Source organism: Bufo gargarizans, chromosome 2, assembly GCF_014858855.1.
Source record: "Bufo gargarizans isolate SCDJY-AF-19 chromosome 2, ASM1485885v1, whole genome shotgun sequence".
NCBI lineage: Eukaryota > Metazoa > Chordata > Amphibia > Anura > Bufonidae > Bufo > Bufo gargarizans.
Genome location: NC_058081.1, coordinates 379,575,280 through 379,582,652, shown reverse-complemented (window position 1 = coordinate 379,582,652; position 7,373 = coordinate 379,575,280).

Below are 7,373 nucleotides of genomic sequence, written 5' to 3'. Positions count from 1 at the left end.
TGCAGCTATTGTGTATGCTGTTCTATCAGTCATCAGTATATGTACTTTGTTTTATACAGCGATTTTTATCGATTTATGTTATCGATTTTATTGAGATATTTTATTGTAGATGTCTTCGATTTCTATGTTCTAGCTGATATTCTATTGTTTTTAGTCTACCCCTTCATTGGGTAGTACTAGGTTTATCTAATAAATTCAGTATTGGTCATGATATCAGAGAGTGCCCAGTGCATTCTGTTGTTCATTGGTGCGGGATGCCCTGGTTAGAGGGGGTAGCTTATCTTCCACCTCACTGTCATTGGTGCGGGATGCCCTGGTTAGAGGGGGTAGCTTTTCTTCCACCTCACTGTCATTGGTGCGGGATGCCCTGGTTAGAGGGGGTAGCTTATCTTCCACCTCACTGTCATTGGTGCGGGATGCCCTGGTTAGAGGGGGTAGCTTTTCTTCCACCTCACTTTCATTGGTGCGGGATGCCCTGGTTAGAGGGGGTAGCTTATCTTCCACCTCACTGTCATTGGTGCGGGATGCCCTGGTTAGAGGGGGTAGCTTTTCTTCCACCTCACTGACACGACCCTCCACGATTCTTTCATTAACTTTCTGCAGATCATGGCGAATAAAGAAGAACTCTTGCTTCAGGGACCCCATTTGCTGCTGTGATGCTGTCGGGGTCACTCCACACTGAGTAACTGCCCTAAAGACATCTTTTAGTGTCGGCTCTGCACTCTGGGGAGACATGGCCCTCTCTTCCTCTATCCTAGCTGCCTCACCAACCTCCATAGTGTCCTCATGGGCTCCTCCTGCAGTAGTCTGGGTTGTCTCCTCCACCTCTAAATCCTCTTCCACGTAGGGTCCCTGCAGCTCTGGCATCTTCAGTGGTGCCCTGGAGTTCGCTGCAGCCCTCGCAGCTCCCGCCATACCTCCCGCTCTGCCCTGCTGCTTTGCCGTGGAGAGCGTCCCGGTGCCATCTTGCGCACCTCGCGCCATCTCCTCGCTTTTCTTGGCTGTTCCTACGGCCATGGGACCCCTCCAGAAGGACACCGGGCGTTAACACCTGGCAAGAAGAGAGCGTCCCTGGGAGACTAAAGTAAGCCCATGGAGCAGGATATTTGTTATAGATAGCAGGAGCTAACGCACGCTGCTGTCGCTCACATCCCACCCCCCACCATTCTCTTTCTAAGTTAGCAAAAGGTCCCTCCTTACCGTTTGAAGATACTTTTCGTGATCCCATGGACAAAAAGATTCAAATCTCAGAAAAACATGGGATGCAGTGGCATCCTTATTTAAGCCTAACATTGATCACACCTTTATGAAAGCTTTGCAGAATCCATCACCATGCTTTTAAAAGCGGTCGACTTCCTGTCTGACACTACAGCGGACTTGGTAAGACTTACCGCCATAACCACTGCATTGGCCAATAGCGCTATGGCTAAAATCATGGTCTGGGGTTGTGGACTCTAAATCTAGATGTTGTAGTATTCCCTTCTATGACGACCTGCTTTTTGGAAAAGATTTGGAGAAAATACTTGAAAAGGCATCTGACTAAGAAAAGCTTCCCAGAAAACACCCTTTTTTCGTTGAAAAAATAAAAAAGACCGGTTTCAAAATAAAAAAAAGGGAAGACTGAAGGATGGAGAGCTAACAAACAGAATAAACGGAAAGGTGTTTTCTTAAATCCTAGGAATACCGATACTTCCAAAAAATGACGCCGGAAGTCCGGTGGGGGGAAAATTTAGAACGTTTGTGGAATCCTGGAAGATCTTTTCGCCAAGCCCTTGGTTGATGTACTTTCTCAGGGGTACAGGATTCCCTTTCTCAATGTCCCCCTCTCCATCTTTATGGTCTCTCTGGTCAAGAGCTCTGGATCTCTTCAACTCTGTTTGGAGCAGGGAATTTTGGTCTTGGTGGACATGGAGGTTCTTCTGCCGGTTCCATCAAATCGGTCTAGAGTACTATTCTACAGTGTTCATGGTAGCAAACCAAACCAAAAAAGAAAAAGAAACAAGTTGATTTTAAAATACTATAAATACTAAATGGAGTCGATGAAGTCTGTGGTAAATGTTCTACAGGAGGGGGTCTTCTTAGCATCATCGGATCTAAAAGATGCATATTTCCATATACCGATTCACCAAAATTGCCAACAGTATCTGAGAATAGCGGTGTGGATTCTTTCAATTTCAAGCCCTTCTCTATGGAATAACTACAGCACCCAGACTTTTTACTAAGATAATGTTAAAAATGGTCTCCTATCCGAGGAAAGAGAATGTCCTAATAATACCTTACTTAGACAACCTTTTAAAAGTAGGTGATTCCAAAATAGACCTAGAAAACAATCTGTTAAAGACCAGATGCAGGTTAGAGGATCTAGGTTGGATAATAAACTCAGAAAAATCGCAGATTCTACCTACTCAAAAGATAGTGTTTCTGGGCATTCTCATAGTCTGTCAAACAGATTCGTTTTCTACCAGAAGAAAAAATACAGAAAATCCAATCCCAGATAATGAAAAGTCCTATCCCATCAGACAGACTATGGCCCTCTAACAGGCTGTATCCCAGCAATGAAATGGGCCCAATGGCACTCCCGACCACTTCAGAATTATATGTTACAACAATGGAATCCTAGACCGGAATCATTGGACAAACTGATTACAATTCCAGAGGATATCTTAATATCTCTGGATTGGGGGCAAGTGATACACAATCTCCAAAACGGGGTGCCATGGGTGGTAAGGGACCCAGCGATTCTTACCACAGATGCCAGCCTCTGGGGCTGGGGGGCTCTGTCAGCCCAGGGAAGTGGTCACAGACTCTGAGAATACAGTCTTCCAATTTCCGGGAACTAAGGGCAGTGAAAGAAGCCTTGACTTAGTTTTCAGATGAACTAAGGGGATCCAACGTTCAAGTCGGATCAGACAATAAGGCGGCTGTGTCATACATAAACACTCAGGGGTAGAAGGAGCAAAATCCTAATATCCCTAACCAACAAGATATTATTTTTATTTATTTTTTATGGGCAGAAAACAATGTCAACTTCCTGTCAGCAATCTTTTTAAAAGGAACACAAAATGTCAAGACAGATTTTCTGGTGTGACCTGAGCATTGACGTGTGAGCAGCCTGTGTACAGAGCTCCCGGACCCTGGGCCCTCTTAAATACCTTTTGTAGTTCTCTTAGTGGCCCTTCTCTCCTCTCTTGGGCATGGTGAGACGCTCTGGACGCCGAGGGACCCGCTTTGTGCCATCAGAACCGCAGATAGCGCGGTATTTTTCCCAGCAGCCGCCGTCCGTGCCACACGCCATCCGTGCCACAAAATGGCGCCGATGGAAGCGACGGGGCCAGATGCGTCAGAACAGGCCCAATACCATTCGACTCCAGTCCCAGCTCACCGGCTCTCCTGTCATTACAGACCGGAACTGTGATGGGGCTCCAATGGTGCCTGCAAAGGCCTCTTTCCCCTTCAGCCCAGGCACATGGGCCACGCTACAATCGGCCTCCTCGCCCTCTGCACCGGCTTCAGGGATCGCTGGAATTGAAGTGAGACCGCCGCCTGACTCCTCCTGTCATGCGATGCGACGGGCACAGATGCCCGCATCGCCCTCTAATTACGCAGAGACTATGGGGGGGAAACCCTCTCAAGACACCTGCGCCTGATATATTAGGCTTCCAGTTGCCACCCCGGCAGACCAACATTACAGGGTCACCCCCTATGGCCACAATAGAAACCTTGCCACCCTGTGCCCCTGAAGGCATCTCCCATCTAGCGGGGGACCCCACGATTGAGCAGATATTGCCGCAGGATTTGCCAGCTACCCCTACCATCTTCCATACTCAATCACTCTCAGAGGCCTCTGATTCGGCGTCCTCAGCCTCCTCTTCGCCTAACAAGCGTGCTAAAAGGCCTAAATGACGAGATATTTGGTCGCTGCTCAGTACTCTTCCCACTAAAATGGACTTAAAGGCAATGTTATTGAAGCTTGAATCTAAACAAGACAAAGCCATTGCCTCAGTTAAAGCTGACATTAGCGCCATTTCTACCAAACTGATTTCCCAGGAGCATCTTTCTAACTCTCTGGACTCACATATGACACAGGTAGAGGCGAGCGTGGCCTCTCAAAAAGCTCTAAACAGACACCTGCTGCTTCAACTTGATGACCAGGAGAATAGAGGGCGCCGAAACAATATTAAACTGCGAGCCTGGAGACTAGGCCCGGTGCCTTTTGCAAATTCTCAAATCCACATTTTACCGGATGTGTCTAGAAGAACCTTGATTATGAGGTGTATTTTGAAACCGATCCTCCAAGTTATCACTGAGGCTGGAGTCACGTATCGATGGGGATACCCCTTCCACTTGATTGTCCGCAGGAATGGAACCACATTTGCTCTTCTCTCGCCGGACCAGGCAGAGGACTTGTCTTTTGGGATGTACCTATAGTGTCACTACCGAACTGGTGGGACGTCCCGATCCCTCCATCTTTTGTCTCAGACTCATCTAGTTTCCAGGGTGTTGGTGACAGCCGAGCATTGCCTCAAGATGTGCCAGTGGGGGGACGAGATCATACTCCCCGCTCTGTTCCTGATTAATGAATGGGTCTTGAAGGCCTCTATTGTCATAGCCAGTAACTGTCTCTCTCAGAGTCACTGTGTAGGATGATCCGAACCCTACTCTCTCACCCATGTTATGTGGGCATGCTGGTATTGTTTACCAGTAGCTGTCTTGTTCTTGATTGCCAATCAGATTAATATGACCTGGGTCCAGGGACTGGGACGCATTTTCTGATTGCTCTCCCTCTCTCCAACTAGCTCAAGCGAATCTTGGTCGACTCTCTCCAAGCCTTCCAAGAATCGCATAGTGGGGGGTTTTCCCACCTTTTTCTGCTGAGTTTTTCTCAGCAGGTTTTGTTTTACCCTCTCTAGACTAGCCGGTTAGGGTTATATTGTAAAGTCTTCTTTGTTTGTCTTGTCTTTCCCCCTCCCTCTTGTCTCCTCTGTCTGTTAGTTCGTATTTTTCACTCTCCCCTCTCTTAGCAGATTGAAGCCATGACTACTGTCCAGTTTGCATCTATCAGCCCCAATGGGCTGAATACCCCTGATAAGCGCTCCTCCCATTCTCCGGCTCCTATGGAGCAAGAAGGTACAGGTAGCTTTTATCCAAGAGACCCACTTCCGTAGGTATGCCGTTGCTTAAATCCCCTGGGTATCCGGATACCTATCATAGCTGTTTTTTGGGGTCAAAGTCGAGGGGAGTAAGCATACTTATTGCCAGATCTGTTCCATGGGAATTCTTAGATGCTCGCACTGATGACAATAGTCGCTTCCTATTTCTTAAGGGACGTCTAGCAGGACAACTGTACACCCTAGCAAATGTATACCTGCCCAACACCAAACAACTCAAGGCCCTAACTGGGATTGTGACTCGCCTGGATGACTTTGCAGAAGGCACCCTGTTGGTCGGGGGGGATCTCAATGTGGCATTAGACCCTGTCGTAGATGTCTCGGGACCTCTCACCTTGCCCACTCATATCTCCAGGACATCAAAAAGCTTCTCCATACCCACCAGTTAGTAGACGCGTGGCGGGCTCTTAACCCTGAGGTCAAAGACTTCACGTTTTATTCAGCAGCGAGGGACACTTATTCCAGACTAGACTATTTTTTACTGAGACACTCGGCGGTATCCCTCTTAGCTTCATCAGTCATAGACCCGCTGACCTTTTCAGACCACACGATGCTCCATATAAACCTATAATGTTGTTGAACAAACAACAAAAGTATGCCCGGTGTATTAAAAAATATATACTTTTATTTAATTATAATAAACATATCATGATTACTAAAATATTAGAGATAGCAAGAAAAGAGTAGAAGAGTCAGCAGAAAAACCGGATGCCGCAATCCACTGGCCGGTGTCACTGCTACCCGCCAGAAGATGGGAAACATGTCAAGTATACCAGTAGTATGCACCGGGGGGATTCACAACACAATAGCCCATATAATATGACTAGTCCAACAGTAATTCATGTGGTCGTCACCCTGGTGCATAGCCACCAGATGAGTCTCAGCTCGGCCCTAAAATGTGATGAAAGTAATCAAACATCCGCCTGAATCTAGCAATAAAGGGGAAAAATGTGAAATATATGTAGAGCCCTCCCATAAGTGAGACCACACACACCAAGCCTTATTGTAAAGGATATGAGCTCATCTGTGGGTAAGAGAGAGTTAAAGTATACCATGAGACCTGATGGCGGGTAAAAGCAGCAGGCACGGGGAAGGCACGGGGCAGGCTAAGAACCTCGGAGCGCGTTTCGCCTCAGCTTCGCCAGGTTATTGTTATTCATTCCTTCGTCACGTTATGGTTATTCATTCCATGCCCTAACTTACGGTTTTATATTGAGGCTTTTTTGTTTGGTTCTCCATGTTTCCTTGAAGTCCCCCCTCCCTGCTCCGAAATCTTGGCAGTGGCGATTAAATGAATCCTCACTGCAGGATCTGGCGGTAGCTCAGGAGATACATACAGAGATCTCTCAGTACTTTGTCGCCTATCTCGGTTTGGGCAGCCCACAAATGTGTAATCCGTGGGGAATTCATTAAGCATGGAGTGAGACGTAAGAAAGACAGGGCAGCTGAAATCTCTCAGCTTTTAGTGGAAATGGTCAGCCTTGAACAGGCCAACCTTAAACAGGCCCACGCGATGGCTGCGCGCACTTCCCTCCTCTTAGCCAGAAGTAAGCTCAAGGAGAAGTTGGAGATACGTACCAAAACCATTATAGCTAAGGCCGCAGGTACTTCTTTGAGTTCAGAAACAAAAGTGGTAAATTGCTAGCCAGATTGCTAGCTATACGGGGAAGTTATGTTCTCCGTATAGCCACTGCCCGAGGGTCCCTCCTTAATGACCCGCCCGCTATTTCAGAAGCCTTTGCTCAGTATTACCAACCCTTATACAATCTCCACCAATGTGTCTCCGTGCTCGGCGATGGACAAGTATCTTGCTGATTCGGGTATGCTGAAGATACCTACATACTCCCTCCTAGACGTAGACAGACCGATCTCTGCCGAGGAAATAGCAGAGGCTTTAAAAACTATGCAACCCAGTAAGACCTAGGGTTGGACGATATCAAAAATGTTCCCACGATAACGATATTAAGAAATTTATTGCGATAACGATATATATCGCGATAAATGCCCATTTAGAAGAAAAAAACTCTTGGGGCCACAAGGAAACATTATAGTGTATGGGGGCAGCCACAAGGAGACGTTATACTGTATGGGGGCAGCTACAAGGAGACGTTATACTGTATGGGGGCAGCCACAAGGAGACGTTACTCTGTATGGGGCAGCCACAAGGAGACGTTATACTGTATGGGGACAGCCACAAGGAGACGT